Here is an 18,752-nt window from a genome sequence, read left to right as displayed (position 1 = left end):
CGAGCAGCGGCCCGGCCAGAAAAGTTCAGGAGCAGAAGGAGCTATTTCTCAAGATTGATTTTAATCCTCATTCTCCTGTTCTGATTTGCTCAGTTCTAAATTCAATTCATTTTCCCATGTTGGGCTGTTGTGCCTGTGATGGTGATCCCTGAGTGATCTCTCCCTGCCCTTGTCGTGACCCAAGAGGACTTGCATTTGTTTCGGTTCAGTGGAATTCATGGTGATTTTGGGGGAGCTGGAGCAAAGCAGCTGGAAACCACAGTGGGCTTGACAGGGACTGAACCAGGGCAGGAGTTGGGACTACCTTGAGTGACCTCTCACAGTGTGAACCTTTGTGGGGTCTTTCTAAAGGACTTTTGTTGAATTTTTACATTCATTATTTAAAAGCAGAGTCACAAGTGGAGCTCCACTTTCAGCTTGAAATGGGGGAATGAAACGTGAGTGATGTGACTTCCATAACCTCAGGCTGTTCCTTGATATTTGACACTAGCTTTGGCAGTGTGAAGCCATTCAGCAGCAAGTTCTGTCCCACCCACTGGTTTCTGGCTCAGCGCTAGGCCACACAGTGTCACAGCGCACTTCTGGATTCCTTGAGGCCCAGTAGTGTCACCGTGGCCCCTTGGCTGCATGAGGCCACTGTGTGGTGCAGAGTGCCACAGTGTTCTCCTTGGTTGTGCAGAGTCACCATGGAGCCCTGGTCACGCCAGATCCTGCAGTGTCACAATGGGCCCTTGGTTCCATGAGACCCCGGTGTCACAAAGGCCCCTTGGTTCCATCTGTCCCCACAGCACCTCAATGGACCCCTGGTTCTGTGGGGCTGCACAAGGTCACTGTGGTCCTCTCAGTTCCGTGAGGCCCCACAGTGTCACAAGGGTCCCTTGCTTCCCCAGAGTGTCCCAATCATCACGGAATGGCAAAATCCAATTGGTTGGAAAAGACCTTTGAGATCATCAAGTCCTAGCAATGCCTTCATACCACCCTGTCACCCAGACCATGCCACTAAGTGCCACTGGAGAGGGACAGTGACTCCTCCACTTCCCCTCTGGCCAGCCCATTCCAATTCCCAATCAGCCTTTCTGGGAAGAACTCCTTCCTATTGTCCAGCCTAAACCTGCCCTGGTGCAGCTCAAGGCTGTGTCTCCTTGTCCTGCCCTCCAGCAGATCCCCACTCGCAGCCAGCTTGGTGTCATCTGCAGTTTGTGAGTGCTGGACTCGACCCCCTCAGCCAGACCCTCAGTGAAGATATTAACCAGGCCTGGGCCCAGCACAGATCCCTGGGGACACCACCAGGGACTGGACACCAGCTGGATGCAGCACCATCCCCACCACTCTCTGGGCCCGGCCTCCAGCCAGTTCTGCAGCCAGCAAAGAGTGCTCCTGTCCAAGCCGTGGGCTGCAGCTTTTCCAGGGAATGCTGCGGCTCTCCGTGTCCAAGGCCTTGCTCAAGTCCAGCTCGACACATCCAGAGCCTTTCCCGCACCCACCAGGCGGGTCAGCTGGTTATAAAAGGAGATCAGGTTGGTCAGGCAGGACCTGCCCCTCCTAAAGCCATGCTGGCTGGGTCTGAGCCCTGGGCCATCCTGGAGGTGCCGTGTGATGGCACTCAAGGGGATCTGTTCCAAACCCTCACCAGGCACCGAGCTCAGGCTGACAGGCCTGCAGTTCCCCAGCGCCTCCTGCCAGCCCTTCTTGGGGATGGGCTCACACTGGCACCTCCAGTCCTCTGGGACCTCCCCAGTGAGCCAGGACTGATGAGGAGAAATGATGGAGAGCACCTTGGGGAGCTCATCCACCAGCTCCCTCATCCCCCTAGCATGGATCCTGTCCCATCCCATCCACCTGTGAGCATCTGAGTGGCTCAGCAGGTCTCTGACTGCTTCCTCCTGGATTACAGGGGGCTGCTCTGCTCCCTGTCCCCATCTACCATCTCAGGAGAACACTTGTCCTGAGGAAAACCTGTCTTGATGTTGAAAACTGAGGCAAAGAAGGGGTTAAGTACCTCAGCCTTTTCCTCATCTTTGATAACCATATCCCCCCCAATAAGGAATGGAGGTTGTCCATAGCATTCCTTTTGCCATTCATGTATTTCTAAAAACATATTTATTATCCTTCATAGAAGCAGCCAGGTTAAGCTCTAATTGAGCTTTCACCTCTCTGCTTTTCTTTCTGCGTGACCTAATGACACCCTTAAAGGCCAAATGCTGCTGGAGCTCAGCCAGCCCTGGAGCTGGGAGCCTTCCCTGGGGAGCCTGTTCAGTGCCCCAGCAGCCTCGCAGGAAAAACCTTTTCCTCACATCCAGCCTAAACCTGCCCGCCTCAGCTCCAGCCGCTCCCTCCACTCCTGTCCCTGGGCACCAGAGGGAAGAGGTTCCTGCAGCCCCCAGCCAGGGACCCGCTCCCAAGGCTGCTGCCATGGCAACCAGGCCTGGCACCAGCTGGGATGCTCAGTTTCCACAGGCTGGGCTTCAGGAATGGCATTCCCCAATTTCCTGCTCCTGCTGAAACCGCGCTGCCGCTCGCTTCCCTCCCACCTCCCATGGAAAGCACAAAAGGCAAAGATCCCGGGCTGGGATAAGAACAATTTATTGAGAACAGCAACGAGATAAGGCACAAACAGGAACAGAAAAAATTTTGGTAACAGAAGGGATAAGACAAATTATTTACAGGGAAAACTAAAACACCACCGACTGTTTCTTCCTGGACATGCATTTCCTCCTGCCAAGAAAGGACACCCTTCTACTCTGGTGAGAGAGAGGGAGTCTTTTCCTGCCCCTGGCAATGACCTGAGATGGGATTGAATATAATGACAGGGCCATGATGAGACTCTCGCATTCCTTGATCCCACATCATGACATTGCCATGGGCAGGAAGAGGTACAGGTGTCTTCCCAGCATGGATCACAGGGAACATGGATCACCAGGTCACTTCCAAAGTTGGTCCTCCAAGCAGGGATGAGGCTGGAGCTGTGGAGAAAGCTCTTTCTGCACCTCGGGGCAATCACAGGGTTTCCCTTACTGGTGCCTCCACTGGTGTTTGGTCAAGGTAGAGCTCTGGCTGAAGCTCTTCCCACACTGGGGACGCTCATAAGGCCTCTCCCCAGTGTGGATGCGCCGGTGCGTGACAAGGGTGGAGTTTCGCTTGAAGCCCTTCCTGCAGTTGGGGCAGCGGAAGGGCCTCTCATCCGTGTGAATCCGCTGGTGCAGGAGATGGGGGCTGGTCTGAAACCTCTTCCCACACTCGGGACACTCGTAGGGCCTCTCCCCAGTGTGGATGCGCTGGTGGCTGACGAGGGTTTTCCTCTGGCTGAAGCTCTTCCCACACTCCAAGCACTTGTAGCGCTTCTCCCCATCCTGAAGCTGCTCATGGACCACCAGCTCAGAGCCCTGGCTGGATCTCTGGCTGCCTTCCCAGCACAGGGTGGGTCTTTCCTCCTCAGAGCACCCTGGGCTGAGTTTGGAGCCCCTCCTCCTGTGGGACCTCTGGGGATTTTCCTCCCCATTGGGTTCCTGTGCCGTGGAGCTGCTCAGAACGGCCTCTTCCACGAGGTTGTGCCGAGGGGATTTGTCCTCCCTGGTCTCCATCCTCAGCTCCTTGTCTGGGGGAGGAAGGACAAGGAGAGGATGGGATTTGCCTCCGTGCCAGAGGGAAGGGGAAGGAGATCCCCCCAGTGCGTCCCCGGCAGGACGGCGTCGGCAGCGGGGTTGTCCTGCAGCCGGGGGCCAGGCTGGGCTGGGAGATGGAGCAGGAGAGAGGGGGAAAGGGGCACTGACTTCCTCCTCACCTGCCTGGGTGTCCTGGGGCATCTTCCTCTTCCTCACAGCCGCCTTCTGCATGCAGCCAAATTTTGGGAATGGGAAACCCTGGTTTGGGGAAAACAGGGGATGAGCACATTGAATTTGAAGGTCCCTCTACCCAAGTCCATCTCCAGAATTCACCCGGCATCTGGAGTCCATAAAAACCTCTCAAACACCAAGATTCAGCCCTGAAAATATCTCCCAGGAGTTCCCCATCTCTGGTCTGTCCACTTTGATGTTTAGGGGTTCCTCCCTGTCCCAGCTGCTGGGGGTCACTCTTGCACTGGGGGTCCCCTGTCTGCTTTGTCTATATCTGCCCACCCCAGGCTGCTGGGAGTGCCAGGAATCCAAAAAGTTTCCCCGGTTACCAGCTCCCCACTTAGGGATTCTGGGACCCCCCCAATTTAACCCCAAGGGGTATGTTCTGCTCAGGTTTGGAGTTCTTCGTTCTCCAAACATCCCCTCAAAAAGCCCAAACCAGGGACTCCTCAGGATATCTGGGCAAAGCTCCCCCTCCCCGGTCACCTGTGGGATGGGGGGATGATGATCCCATCCATGGGGGGGGCTGTGAATTCAGGGAGTGCTGGACCTCGTGGCCCCTTCTCCTTTCCCTGATTCTCCTTTGTCTCTCCTCTTCCTCTTGCTCCCCCTCTTCCTCCCTCCTCCATCTCTTCCCTAACCCCACCTCCCGCTCAATCCCCCGCGCTATTTGAGCCACTCAGAACACAGCTCCGCGCCCAAACCTCCTGCCGTGCCCCCCGCCCTAAAGAGCCCGATTAGAGCTCCCCAGGTTCCCCCCAAGTGCTCCCGAGCCGTGTGCATTCGCTCCGAGCACCTGCAGCCACGGCTCGGATGCAAAAGTGTTCTCCAAGGGCTTCCCCACACCTCCGAACGCGCCTTCCGATCCACTTCCGGGACTACAGCTCCCATCATGCTCCGCGGCGCCCATGGAGCGCGATTCCAGCCGGGACTTCATCTCCCGTCATGCCCCGCGCCTCACCGGAACCCATTGGCGCTGCGCCTATAACTCCCGTGATGCTCCGCGGCACCATTAAACCGTATTATACCGGCGCACACAACTCCCATCATCCCCCGCGCCTCATAGAGCCGCGTCACAGCCCCCCAAGTGCCCGCCCGGACCCCGAATTGTCCCACAGAATCCCCAAGTGCCCCTCCAAGTGCGCACCCGACTCCCCCAAGTGTCCTCCAGATCCCCAAATTCTCTCTAAATTCCCTTCCCAGACCTGAAACTGCCCCAAATGTTCCCCAGAAAAGTTTCCATGGACCCCAACGTGGCCCCTTTTACCCTGTCTAAGAATAATTTCAAAATTATGATTAATGGACTAAAAACAGGACAAATTAGCATAAAGAGTGAGAAATAGTTGTCAGTTAATTAATGAAGGCAATTGTGGTACTTAGAGCCAGAGAACAATAATGTTTTTTGTTCCTGAAAATGTATCAATTCTTTTATATAAATGCAAAAACATGGCTATAAGAATAGAGAATAATATCATTATAAAAATTAAATTTTTATTTTTATAAATTTATTAGATTTTAATGATAAACAAAAAATGATAAATGTTCTCAATGCTTTGGGATGTCAGTCCCAGGTGGGCGATGTCAGACATGCTGAGGCTCGGGGTGAGGAGCAGGTTGTCCAAACAGGGGCAGCCCACAAGGGGCTCATTCTTCTCTGTGACCAGACCTCCTCAGGAGACATTCAGCATCAGGATTGTAAAGAGCAAATCGTGACCCCCTGATCAGTACAGAAAGATGTTTTACAGTTTGAACAGTAGAATGTTGTCACCATAAGGGGCCTTCTTTGTTAATATAGCTCATGTTGTGTCATGTTTGGTAAATACCAATGTTGTTGTACCAGCCTTGTTAATGCCACCTGGCCTTGTCTATTGCCTCTGCTGCTCCCGGCACCCCCCATGGCACCGATGACAGCACCCAGTGTGTAGATGAGCCCAACTCCCATGGGGGGTAGCACCCAGTGGGATTAACATCCAAAGACCCCTAGAATCAGCAAGCCAGGGCACAAACCGGACTCCAAACTACACTGAGGAGCAAGGGAGAACATTGAGCAGCTGACTGATGTGCCGGACCTCATCGCCATAACTACAACAACATGTACTATGCATGACTACCCAAGATTTGCAATGAGGCAGGGTCTTCCTAGAGACTCTCCTGAAGGCAGAATCCCCATCTCTGCCATGTGGCAAAGCTGAACATCTCCTCCTCTGGGTCATCCATTGGGAGCAGCAGTGGTTGAGCTTCCCCCACCTAGAGCTGCCCTCAATAAATGCATTAAAAAGGAGCTGCTCTCCTTGCCTGTTCTTTTCAGAAGGACTGACCCCGTGGCAGAGTGACCCACGCTGCAGCACTGTGAGGGGCTGTTCCCCATGGGATGGACTCAGCTTGGAGAAGTTCCTGGAGAAGTCTCCGGTGGGAGAGAGCCCAGGGTGCAGCAGGGGAACGACTCCTGTCCCTGAGCAGCGGGAAAAGCCCCGGGGGATGGAGTGACCATGGCCCCATTCCCTGTGTCCCTGCACTGCCGGGGGAGGAGGCACAGCTGGGAGGAGGGAGGGGTGGGGAAGCTGGTTTTAAGGGTCTTCCTTTACTTCTCATGATCCTGCTCGGAGTTTGTGGAGTTTTCTGCCAGAAATCTCTCTCCTCCCCCACTCATCCACAGGGATTTGGGGCGGTTTTCCCTTTTTGGGGGAAATCCCAGTGATGCACTGATGCTCCTAAGTAGAGGTGAGAGAAGTGAGGCTCCAGGGTTTCCCGCTGAGCCGGAGCCACCGAACACCCAGGGCAGGGAAAGGCGAGCCGGGAGCTGCGGAGAACTTTGTTTGTGTTGGGAGCTCAATGGCGGCTCGGGCCGGGCCCGTTCCAAGCCTGTTCCTCATCTCCGCCCTTCCCCTCACACAGCCCGGGGGGCCCTGAGAGCGCGGGGCGGGGCTGTGCCGTGTGCAGAGCCCGCCGCTGGCTGCAATTGGCTGCTGCTGCCGTCACTCGTGGCTCTGGCGCGCGCTGATTGGGCAGAGCGGGGACAAGCCCGGCCCCGCTGGCGCCCCCAGGGCGGCCGTGGGGCAGGAGAGCCGCCATTGCTGGAGCGTCTGTGCGGGCCCGGCAGCGGCGGCAGCGGCCGGAGCCCGGTGAGGCGGCGGCGGAGCTCGGAGGCGGCCCCAGCCATCGCAGGTGGGAGCCGCGCTCGGTTCTGCGGGGGCTCGGGGCTCGCTGCGGGCCCGGGAGGGGGCGGCGGGGGGCTGTGGCGGGTGGCTTGTGCCGTGGCCGGCCCGTGTTGGCCCTGGGCTGAGGGCGCTGCGGGAGCGGCTGCCCGCGGTCTCCTTCCCGCTGGGGCCTCGGCAGGAGCCGGTGCCGGAGCAGCGCTGGCTCGTCCCGCTTCGTGTCGGTAGCCCGGAGGTGGCTGCGCTGTGCCCGGGGCTGGGCGGGAAAATTCCCGGCGCCAGAGGTTTGTGTGGCCAAAGGAGCCCGAGGAGCGGTGTGAGAGTGACTTTATTGCTGCCCAAAGGGAGAGGCCGTGGGGCATTTGCCGTGCGCTCTCTCCAGCTGCTGGAGGACGCGGCCTCGTTTTTGTCCTGATTTTCCCGGCCGCGTGTCCCTGTCCCTTTCCCCACTGGCGGAGGTGCTTGGAAGCTTCCTTCAGACTTCCCCATCTGCCTCCTGCATGTCCCGGTTAATATGTACCCACCACTGTTGTATAATATCCGATATTGATGGCTCTGTTAAGTCTTTGTTCTTCTGGAAGTTCAGGAATTTAGCGGGGACTTTGTCAGAGCAGCGGTCCTTGTCAATTAGTAACATTTTCTGAAACTGATGCTTTCTCCCATTGCTTCCGTATGTGCAAGTCCCTGGCCCTATCTGCAAGCAGATTCACTCATTGACTCTGTTTTTTCTTCCTGGGTGTTCTTTGATTTTGGGATTGCTCTCAGTGCCCTCATTCTCAGTCCTTTTGTAGCCGTTTGTGGCTCAGGAGGCCTGGCTGCCCCCTGCATCCCCTTGCTCAGCTGCTGAATGAGCTGCACTCAGCAAGGTGCAGTGTATGGTGAAAAGATGAGAGTTGCTGTAGAACGTAAGAGGAGAAACTGCATTTGTTTAACCCATGGTCTGCCAGGGAACCACAAAAAAGTTGCCCATTCCCATCCTTTCCACGTTTGGACCAGTACATGAGCTCTTTTCTTACATCCTTGTTATCTGTTTCTCCACTTTTCCTCTGTGATGTATTTGCCAACAGCAGTTTGAGTCATTTAACTTTGCACAAACTCTGCCTCCTTTTCCTGCTGAAAGATAATCTGACCCCATCCCATGGTGAAATGTTGTGTTCCTCATCTGGGTGGATTGGTTGGGAAGAAAGTCAGGAACTGGAGCTGTCTGGTTGGGTATTATTTTGAGGACATCCTGTAATCTAATTATACCATGGAAATGATAAATTAGTTCTCTGGCTCCTGATATGAATTTGTTAGGGTTCCCATGGCCTGGCCCATGGTGTTGCAGGATTTGTTCTGGTGGCCTTTCATCTTTTCCCCATTTTTGGGTGCTCCCTCCAGCCAGGGCTGCATCAATTTTTGGCTTTTCTCTAATTTAATCAGCACATACTTGGATTCCTAACTGATTTCCTTGAACTTGGGGTAGCAAAAAACCCCCAGTGCTCTAATTCACCCTAGATAACACAGAAAGTGAGAGCACAAGTTCAGGTGGGGACTGGGATGATTTCCGCCCATTTTTTATAGTGAAGTTTTCACAACATTGTCCATTTGCAGTTTTCCTTTGCAGCTTAACCAATTTCTGCTGCAGAGTCAGATATCCTCACCATGGGCTCTGCCTTTAGCTGTGCAAATTCCATCTGTGCCCCCAGGCAGAGCTTGGGGTGAGGGGCAGAGGAATTCAGCCCAATTCCTCCCCCAGGCAGGAACACCCTGGTACATTGTCCAGGCTTTGCCCCAGAGGTGTTAATTTGCATTTCTAAAGCTCCTCTCCTGGCTGCCTGGAATGAAGCTTCTCTTCCAGGGCAGCCATGGGATGACTCACATGGAGGGCTCCCTCCCCCATCTGCTGTTTCTTTGTTGTTTTTTTTAAACAATTTTCTATTAACTGTTTACCTTTTAAAGGGTATCCTTTCAAACTCTTCTACTTTTCAAAACGCAGCTTAAAGGTGAACATGGAAAAACCCATACCATAATGCTGCCATCACTAAGAGCCACGCACAAACATAAAAACAAAAATTAGAAAGAAATCAAGTATTTTCTTTTTCTTCTCTTCTGACTAAAAACTGATTCTCACACCCCTGGCACAAACAGAACTGACAACAGAAAAGTATAATTATTACGAAAAATTCTTCTAATGGTGTAATCCTTTCACTGAAACTGTGAAAAGTAAAAACTCTCCAAAATGTCATTAGGGAAATAAGGCATTCCTTGATTCTGAACAGAATCATTTCAACCACACATATTCTGCATGTGCAGAGAAAATCATTCCATGACATGTGAGTTTTACTAGATGTTTCCTAAACTTTATACAGTCTGAACCCATAGAAATCCATTGGTTTAGTGTTCATTGTTTCCAAGTTGTGGAGCCCTTAGTGTTTGGTTTCCTGTTGCACCCGGATTTCTGTGCCTCTGATGTGAATTAGGTCTGCACTCCTGGATTTCCTGCTCAGCCTTTTCCAGACCAGGTGTCTCCAGCTGTGCCAGGGCAGTGTCTGGGGTAGATGTTGGTTGATGTTTGCTGCTGGGCCTTGATGTTTTGTTGATTGTCGTTGTCTTTGTGGGAATCTTTGGGCTCTTCCCAGTCAATTGAGATGTTAAGCTCATCTCTGCTGAGTGGTGGAACATCCCTTTAAAAAATCCTTGAAAATTCCTTTCCCCAAGGCAAATGCAAACCAAGTCTGACTGGAGAAATCAAATTAAAAATAATTTTACACTTGGTCTATTTTCCAATACTCTAATCCCAGGCAGCCCAGAGTGTGAGTGTAATTGAGAGCCAGAGTGGAATTCTCCCGGTGCCTTCCCCAGCAGCTGTGGCGAGGGCAGGCACAGAAAGCCCTGAAGCTCCAGCAGTGCCAGCCAGGATTGTCCCGCAGGGGCTGGAGATGCCAAAGGAGGGTGCCCAGGCCGAGGATTTCAGCAGAGGATCTGTGGGCAGGCCCAGGGGCTTCCCCCGCTGGGGAGCCCTGGCTGCTGCTGCCTTGCCTTCAGTGCAGGCTCAGGGGCGGCTCCCATCCTCCTGCTGCAGCCGGGAAATCCAAATCTGCGGGGCTGCAGAGCCCTTGAGCCGAGGCTGAGGGGTCCCCCCGTGTTCAGCTGTGCTGGGGCTGTTTCTGTGCTCAGGGACACTTGGAATGGGCCGTGCCACTTGGCCACCAGAGCTGCTTCTTTCCACTGCTTCGGCAGGACCCGATGTCCTGGTTGGGTGTGTCGCAGTAGAGATGGACAATGACACCTGTTTCTTCCTCCACCATAGCCAAAGCTTTATTGCACACAGCTTATATTTACATGGTTATCAGAAGGCTCCGTGCTTAATTCCAGTTGGTTGGGAACTCAGTTCACTGGTTGGTAATGGTGAGTGTACACATCACTCTCAAGATGTTTTTGCATGGGAAATTATCTCGCTAGCTGCTAGCTATACTTAACCCAAGTAACAAATCCTAAACCATGACTTTACAAGTCCTTTCTTTTGTAAGGTTTTACCTTTATGTGACAGGGTGTTGTGGACAGCAAAGTCCAAAGGTGGGTGTGCCTCAAATCTCTCCCAGCCCGGGTCTGGATCTCTCTCAATTCAATGCAGGCATGGGTTTCTCCCCAGCCCCCTCTCCAGGCTGTTCAAACAGGAGGCTGGGTTAAACCCTTCCCCTGTCCTCAATTCTAAATCCTCCTGTGCCACTGAACAAGTTTCATACTGCAGTCACCGAGCTCTGCTCATCCATTTAGGGGCTCTGTTGGGGTACGTGGGAGAAGGAGAGGAGGGGTCCCCGGGGGTCGTGTCCCCCCCCCGGGAGCGGCTGTGACTCCCCCATGTCCCCCCCATGCCGGGCTCACCCCCTTTTGTCTCTGCCAGAGCTCCTGACCCAGCTCCTGCTGTGCCCTGGGAGGGGCTTTGGGGAGCCCCCCTGGGACCCCCTTGGATCCCCATTCCTGGGCCCTGGGACCCCCCCGCATCTCCTTCCCCAGCTCCGGGACCCCCTGCACCCCCTTCTCCTGCACCAACAGCGCCCTGCACCCCCTTTCCCGGGGATCCTCCCCTGGCAGCCCCTGGATCCCCCGGTTCCGTCAGCCCGGGGACCCCCGGAGCCCCATTCCCGGCCATCCCGGGGCACCGCACCCCCAGGCCTCCCTTTCCAGGGAAAGCCGAGCTGGGCACGGGGCTCTCCAGCCGCTCTGGCATTTCTGATCACCCAAAGGAGAGGGAGAGAGCAGCAGAGAGAGAGAAGGAGATTGGGAATCGGGGCTCGGGCTCCCAGCGCCCGCTCCTGCTCCGCCGGGGCTGGGGAGCCGCAGCCGCAGGAAAAATGGGATCCGCGGATCCCGGGGCTTCCCCCGCTTTGGGCCGAAGCCGGCGGGTTCCAGGCAGAGTTTGGGCGCAGGGCCCGGGAGTTCAGCTCAGTTTGTCCCGGGGGTCCCGCAGTGCGCGGCCGAGGAGGGTCCCGGGGGATCCCGGGAGGGGATCCAGGGGAATTCCCTGGAATTGCCCCGTCCCCTCCCCCCGCGCTCCCTCGGGCACTTTCGCTTCCGCCTTGGCCGCCCTGCGCCGCCGGGATCTGCCCGGCGACCGGTGACGTCACTGCAGCCTCGGGCTGCCACTGGCGGGCAGCAAAGAGCGGCGCCAATGGCGGGGCCGGAGGCGGCTCTGGGGGCGGGGCCGGGGCTGTGGGCGGGGCCGCAGCGGAGCAGCGCGATGGCTCCAGCGCTGGGGCCGGGGGCGCTCCCGGGGGGCGGCGAGAGGTGAGGGGGACCCCGGCACCGGGACTCTTTGATCGCCCATTCCGGAGCGCCGAGGGGCCCCTAAACCCCCATTCCTGGGCGCCGCCATTCCACCGAACCCCCATTCCCGGCCGTGGGTCCCACCCTGCACCCCCTTATCCGGCACCAGGAACGCCTGCACCCCTTTCCCGGCCATCCCGCCTCACGCAGCCCCCAGAGCCCCCTTCTCCTTCACCCATTTACCCCCCGGACCCCTATTCCTGCCTCTCCCAGCAGCCAGCCCCTCCTTTCTTCAGCACTCAGGACACCCGGGACCCCTATTCCCAGCCATCCCGGCTTTCCCTGCCCTGTCCTGGCAATGGGGACAGCGGGGACCCTTGGAGCTCCCTTTCCTGGGTACAGGAACGCCCTGAACTCCAGCCATGCCACATCTAGCCATCCCTAGCCTCCCCTCTTGTCACTCCTGGCATCCCCAAATGCCCTTCCCGGCTCTCCCCGTTCCCCCCTTCCTTCAGTAGTGACCCCCCCGATCCCAAATCTCCAAATGTCCCCCCAGTTCTCCTCTCCCTGCGTTCCCTGCACGCGGCGCTGTCGGAGCCCGGCCCGGGCTTCCCGCAGTCCATGTCCATGGGGTCCCTGGCTGGGATCCCCTTCCAGCGCCGCCGCAGCGAGCGGGGCCGGGCGGAGCCGAGCCGGGATCTTGGGACAGCCAGGGCTGGGATATTGGGATAGCCAGGGCTGGGATATTGGGATAGCCAGAGCTGGGATATTGGGATAGCCAGGGCTGGGATATTGGGATAGCCAGAGCTGGGATATTGGGATAGCCAGAGCTGGGATATTGGGATAGCCAGGGCTGGGATATTGGGATAGCCAGGGCCGGCACAAGGAGCGGCACCGGCACGGGACCAGCGGGGAGCTGCAGATGCTGCAGCAGCGGCACAGCCAGAGCGGGGCTGAGCGGGGGGAGCCGGGGCTGGGGGATCTGTGGGGCTGCGATGGCAACTGTGGCACCGCCATGGGGATCCCTGAGATCCAGGCTGAGGGATTAACAAATTCCCTGGCTCACAGCTGCAGGGAATGTCTCCGGAAATCTGTCAGATATGGGCGGGAGGCGCTGGAGTGTAAAGGTGGGGAGGGCAGAATTCCCATGGGAATATGGGAATGGGAATGTGGGATTTGGGAGGGCAAATCCATGGCTGGGAAATCCATGGAAATTCCATGGATGGATCTCAGACATCCCATTTCCAGGGGATGTCCAAGGATGGATCCCACTGCTGTCCCATTCCCATGGGAATTCTGTAGATGTATCTCACGGCCATGCCATTCCCATGGAATTCCACGGGCAGATCTCCCCATCGCACTGCCATGGGAGCTCCAATCCAGTTCCCCCCCAAACCCATCCTGCGGGTCACCCTGTTTTTTGCTATCCCCAGCCCCCACAAGACTTCTGGGGGTCCCCCATGACCCACCCAGGCCCCCCAAACTCTTTCTGGGTTCCACCTCATCCCCTCACAATGGGAATTCCTGGAAGTCCCCCCGTGTCCCCTCCCCCAGGACTTTGGGGGTCCCACCCGACCTGTCCCTGCACCCCCAGATTTCTTCCACAGCCCCCCTGTGATGGTGGAGGGTGGGGGCCGAGTGCTGGTGCCCCCCTGCCTGCAGCAGATCCAGCGGTGAGGGCAGTTTGGGGGGTCCCTCTGCATTTGGGGTCCCTGGGATTTGGGGTGACCCCCCGGGCCCCCCAGGATCTCCCTGAACACGCTGACACTGCCCGTGCGCAGTGAGAAGGTTCAAACCCGGCACAGGGTCCCCAGCACTGCCACCCGCATTGCCCAGGTACCCTCAAACCTGCCGAGAACCCCCAAAGCCCCCGGGACACCCCAACCTCCCCTGATCCCAAACACAGCCCTGGATGCTCCAAAAACCCCCCAAGACAACAAAACCCCATACAGACATTGAGAAGGTTCATACCTGGCATGTGCTCCCCATCTCCATCACCAGCAGGTTCCCCAAAACAGCCTTGAGATCCCCAATTTCATCCCTGGGATCGCCCAAATTCCCCCATCGGGACCCCTGTAAACCCCCCTCAGGAATCCCCCAAAAACCACCGTGGCCCCAAAAACACCCAGAACTTCTGAAAATCCCCAGGAACCCCTCACAAAGATTTATACCCAGCATGAGGACCCCATCGCCTTCATCGGCATCACCCAGGTACCCCCAAACCCCTCCCGGGACCCCCAACCCCTCCCGGGCTCCACTGCCGGAACCAACGGGAGCGGTGTTGCCCTTTTAAGAGGAGTTACAGTGGGACCCGACAACACCGGGGGCCCTTAAAGCGGCCATGGTAGAGAGAACCCCCAAAATCCACCCTGGGGGACAAAACATCCCCTACAGGGGCTTGGGGTGGGGACACCCCTAAAAATGTCACTTAAAGCCGTCATGACCCCCCCTCAAAAGGGGCTTGTGGGGCTGCGGCTGCACAAACACCCTAAAATGGGGAGGAAAAAACACCCCTGTAGTGGTGGGATCCCCCCCAAAAATACCTGAAAAAGAGAAAAATTCCCTGGAATTGCCCCGTCCCCTCCCCCCGCGCTCGCTCGGGCACTTTCGCTTCCGCCTTGGCCGCCCTGCGCCGCCGGGATCTGCCCGGCGACCGGTGACGTCACTGCAGCCCCGGGCTGCCACTGGCGGGCAGCAAAGAGCGGCGCCAATGGCGGGGCCGGAGGCGGCTCTGGGGGCGGGGCCAGGGCTGTGGGCGGGGCCGCAGTGGAGCAGCGCGATGGCTCCAGCGCTGGGGCCGGGGGCGCTCCCGGGGGGCGGCGAGAGGTGAGGGGGACCCCGGCACCGGGACTCTTTGATCGCCCATTCCGGAGCGCCGAGGGGCCCCTAAACCCCCATTCCTGGGCGCCGCCATCCCACCGAACCCCCATTCCCGGCCGTGGGTCCCACCCTGCACCCCCTTATCTGGCACCAGGAACGCCTGCACCCCTTTCCCGGCCATCCCGCCTCCCGCAGCCCCCAGAGCCCCCTTCTCCTTCACCCATTTACCCCCCGGACCCCTATTCCTGCCTCTCCCAGCAGCCAGCCCCTCCTTTCCTCAGCACTCAGGACACCCGGGACCCCTATTCCCAGCCATCCCGGCTTTCCCTGCCCTGTCCTGGCAATGGGGACAGCGGGGACCCTTGGAGCTCCCTTTCCTGGGTACAGGAACGCCCTGAACTCCAGCCATGCCACATCTAGCCAGCCCTAGCCTCCCCTCTTGTCACTCCTGGCATCCCCAAATGCCCTTCCCGGCTCTCCCCGTTCCCCCTTTCCTTCAGCCGTGATTCCCCGATCCCAAATCTCCAAATGTCCCCCCAGTTCTCCTCTCCCTGCGTTCCCTGCACGCGGCGCTGTCGGAGCCCGGCCCGGGCTTCCCGCAGTCCATGTCCATGGGGTCCCTGGCTGGGATCCCCTTCCAGCGCCACCGCAGCGAGCGGGGCCGGGCGGAGCCGAGCCGGGATCTTGGGATAGCCAGGGCTGGGATCTTGGGATAGCCAGAGCTGGGATATTGGGATAGCCAGGGCTGGGATATTGGGATAGCCAGGGCTGGGATCTTGGGATAGCCAGGGCTGGGATCTTGGGATAGCCAGGGCTGGGATCTTGGGATAGCCAGGGCTGGGATATTGGGATAGCCAGGGCTGGGATATTGGGATAGCCAGAGCTGGGATATTGGGATAGCCAGAGCTGGGATATTGGGATAGCCAGGGCTGGGATATTGGGATAGCCAGAGCTGGGATATTGGGATAGCCAGGGCTGGGATACTGGGATAGCCAGGGCTGGGATACTGGGATAGCCAGGGCTGGGATACTGGGATAGCCAGGGCTGGGATACTGGGATAGCCAGGGCTGGGATATTGGGATAGCCAGGGCTGGGATATTGGGATAGCCAGGGCCGGCACAAGGAGCGGCACCGGCACGGGGCCAGCGCGGAGCTGCAGATGCTGCAGCAGCGGCACAGCCAGAGCGGGGCTGAGCGGGGGGAGCCGGGGCTGGGGGATCTGTGGGGCTGCGATGGCAACTGTGGCATCGCCATGGGGATCCCTGAGATCCAGGCTGAGGGATTAACAAATTCCCTGGCTCACAGCTGCAGGGAATGTCTCCGGAAATCTGTCAGATATGGGCGGGAGGTGCTGAAGTGTAAAGGTGGGGAGGGCAGAATTCCCATGGGAATATGGGAATGGGAATGTGGGATTTGGGAGGGCAAAATTTGGGAACCAGGGAATTCCCACGGAAATTCCATGGATGGAACTCAGACATCCCATTCTCGTGAGATCTCCATGGATGGATCCTGCTGCTGTCCCATTCCCATGGGAATACTGTAGATGGATCTCACTGCCATGCCATGCCATTCCCATGGAATTCCATGGGCAGATCTTCCCATCCCACTGCCATGGGAGCTCCAATCCGGTTCTGACCCAAACCCATCCTGGGGGTCACCCAGTTCTTTGCCATCCCCACCATCCACAAGACTTCTGGGGGTCCCTCCCATTACCCACCCAGGCCCCCCAAACTCTTCCTGGTCCCTCTTCTTTCCCCCATAATGGGAATTCCTGGAAGTCCCCCCGTGTCCCCTCCCCCAGGACTTTGGGGGTCCCACCTGACCTGTCCGTGCACCCCCAGATTTCTTCCACAGCCCCCCTGTGATGGTGGAGGGTGGGGGCCGAGTGCTGGTGCCCCCCTGCCTGCAGCAGATCCAGCGGTGAGGGCAGTTCGGGGGGTCCCTCAGCATTTGGGGTCCCTGGGATTTGGGGTGACCCCCCGGGCCCCCCAGGATCTCCCTGAACACGCTGACGCTGCCCGTGCGCAGTGAGAAGGTTCAAACCCGGCACGGGGTCCCCAGCACTGGCACCCGCATTGCCCAGGTACCCCCAAACCTGCCGAGAACCCCCAAACCCCCCGGGACACCCCAACCTCCCCTGATCCCAAACACAGCCATGGATGCTCCAAAAACTCCCCAGGACCGCAAAACCCCATACAGCCATTGAGAAGGTTCATACCTGGCATAGGGTCCCGTCTCCATCACCAGCAGGTTCCCCAAAACAGCCTTGAGATCCCAAATTCCACTCCCGGGATCGCCCAAATTCCCCCATCGGGACCCCTGTAAACCCCCTTGAGAACTTCCAAAAAACCATTGTGGCCCCAAAAACACCCAGAACTTCCAAAAACCCCCAGGAAACGCTCACGAAGGTTTATACCCAGCACGGGGACCCCATCGCCTTCATCGGCATCACCCAGGTACCCCCAAACCCCTCCCGGGACCCCCAACCCCTCCCGGGCTCCACTGCCGGAACCAACGGGAGTGGTGTTGCCCTTTTAAGAGGAGTTACAGTGGGACCCGACAACACCGGGGGCCCTTAAAGCGGCCATGGTAGGGAGAACCCCCAAAATCCACCCTGGGGGACAAAACATCCCCTACAGGGGCTTGGGGTGGGGATACCCCTAAAAATGTCACTTAAAGCCGTCATGATCCCCCTCAAAAGGGGTTTGTGGGGCTGCGGCCGCACAAACACCCTAAAATGGGGAGGAAAAAACACCCCTGTAGTGGTGGGATCCCCCCCGAAAAAACCTGAAAAAGAGAAAAACTCCTCTTGAGAGGGGCCTGAAGACCCTGAAGGGCCCTGGAAGAGGGACAAGATCCCCTCCTGTGCTGGGGCCTCCCCGAGCCGGGAACTCTCCCGTTCCTGCACTCGGGGGAGCCCCGAACGACGGCGGCTCCTGGGCTGAGCCCCCCTCAGCCGGGGCTGCGGGGGGAACTGGGGGGGCTGGGACGGGGCTTGGGGCTCCTGGGGTGAACTGGGGGACCCTCAGTGCTCCCACCTCCCCCTGTTCCCCTGTCCCGCCCCGTTCCCATTGTTCCCCCAAAGCTCCGCTGCCCCCAGCTCGGTTTGGGGGGGACCCAGCCCTTTCCCATCGTGTCCCGGCCCGGCCCCGCTCACCCGAGGGCTCCGAACCACGCACAGGGACAGAGGAGGGACAGAGGAGGAGGAAGAGGAGGGACAGAGGAGGAGGAAGAGGAGGAGCAGGAGGAGGAAGAGCTGGAGCAGGCAGAGGAGGCTCCACCTGCGCTCCCCGCTCTCTGCATCTGCAGCTCCTTCGGGACCATCGCCCCCCATCCCGCAGGTGCCCGGGGAGGGGGAGCTCGCCCCAAATACCCCGGGGCTCCCTGGCTTTGGGGTTTTTGGGGGGGATGTTTGGGGATGGCAGGGCTCCAGAGCCGAGCCGCAGATGCCCCTCGGGGGCACCCCGGGGGTCCCCGGGAGGTGTTTTTGGGGGGTCCCGGTGGCGGTGGCGGCAGAGCCCCGGCAAAGGGGCCGGGGGGATGCGGGTCCGGCATGGCCGGGAAAGGGGTTCGGGGCTCCCGGTGCCGGCAGTGGCTGCTCCCAGCATTGCCCAGTTGCTCACCCCGTGTGGCTCCAGTTTCCTCTGCGCCCCACGATAAGCCAAATCACTCCCAGTCATTCCCTATTAGAGTACAATTTGTCTCCATTTTATCCCATTTTTCCACATTTTTATCCAATTTTCCCCTTTTTTATCCCATTTTCCCCCATTTTTGCTCTATTTTCCTAATTTTTATCCTATTTTCATATAGTTTTCGTCATTTTTATCCTAATTTTTATTTTTCACCAACTTTTCCCTCATATTTTTCCTTTTTCCTCCATTTCTGCCTTTTTTATCTCATTTTTCCTCAGTTTTCTCCATTTTTTCCGGATTGTTTTCCTATTTTTCCTCCATTCTTATTCAATTTTTTCCCCATGTTTTCCCCCAATTTTTTTCCATTTTTAATCTATTTTTTTCCCCATTTCCCCATTTTACGCTATTTTTGCTCCATTTTTCCCCAGTTTTTTCCCCATGTTCTCTCCTGTTTTCCCCATTTTTTCCCCCATTTTTATCCTGGTTTTATCTCATTTTCCACAATTTTATCCCTATTTTCTTCCATTTCTTTCTCCCATGTTTCCCAATTTTTCCTCCATTTC

This window comes from Cyanistes caeruleus, unplaced genomic scaffold (assembly GCF_971803275.1).
Source record: "Cyanistes caeruleus unplaced genomic scaffold, bCyaCae1.hap1.1 HAP1_SCAFFOLD_89, whole genome shotgun sequence".
Taxonomy (NCBI): domain Eukaryota; kingdom Metazoa; phylum Chordata; class Aves; order Passeriformes; family Paridae; genus Cyanistes; species Cyanistes caeruleus.
This window is presented reverse-complemented; position numbering follows the sequence as displayed.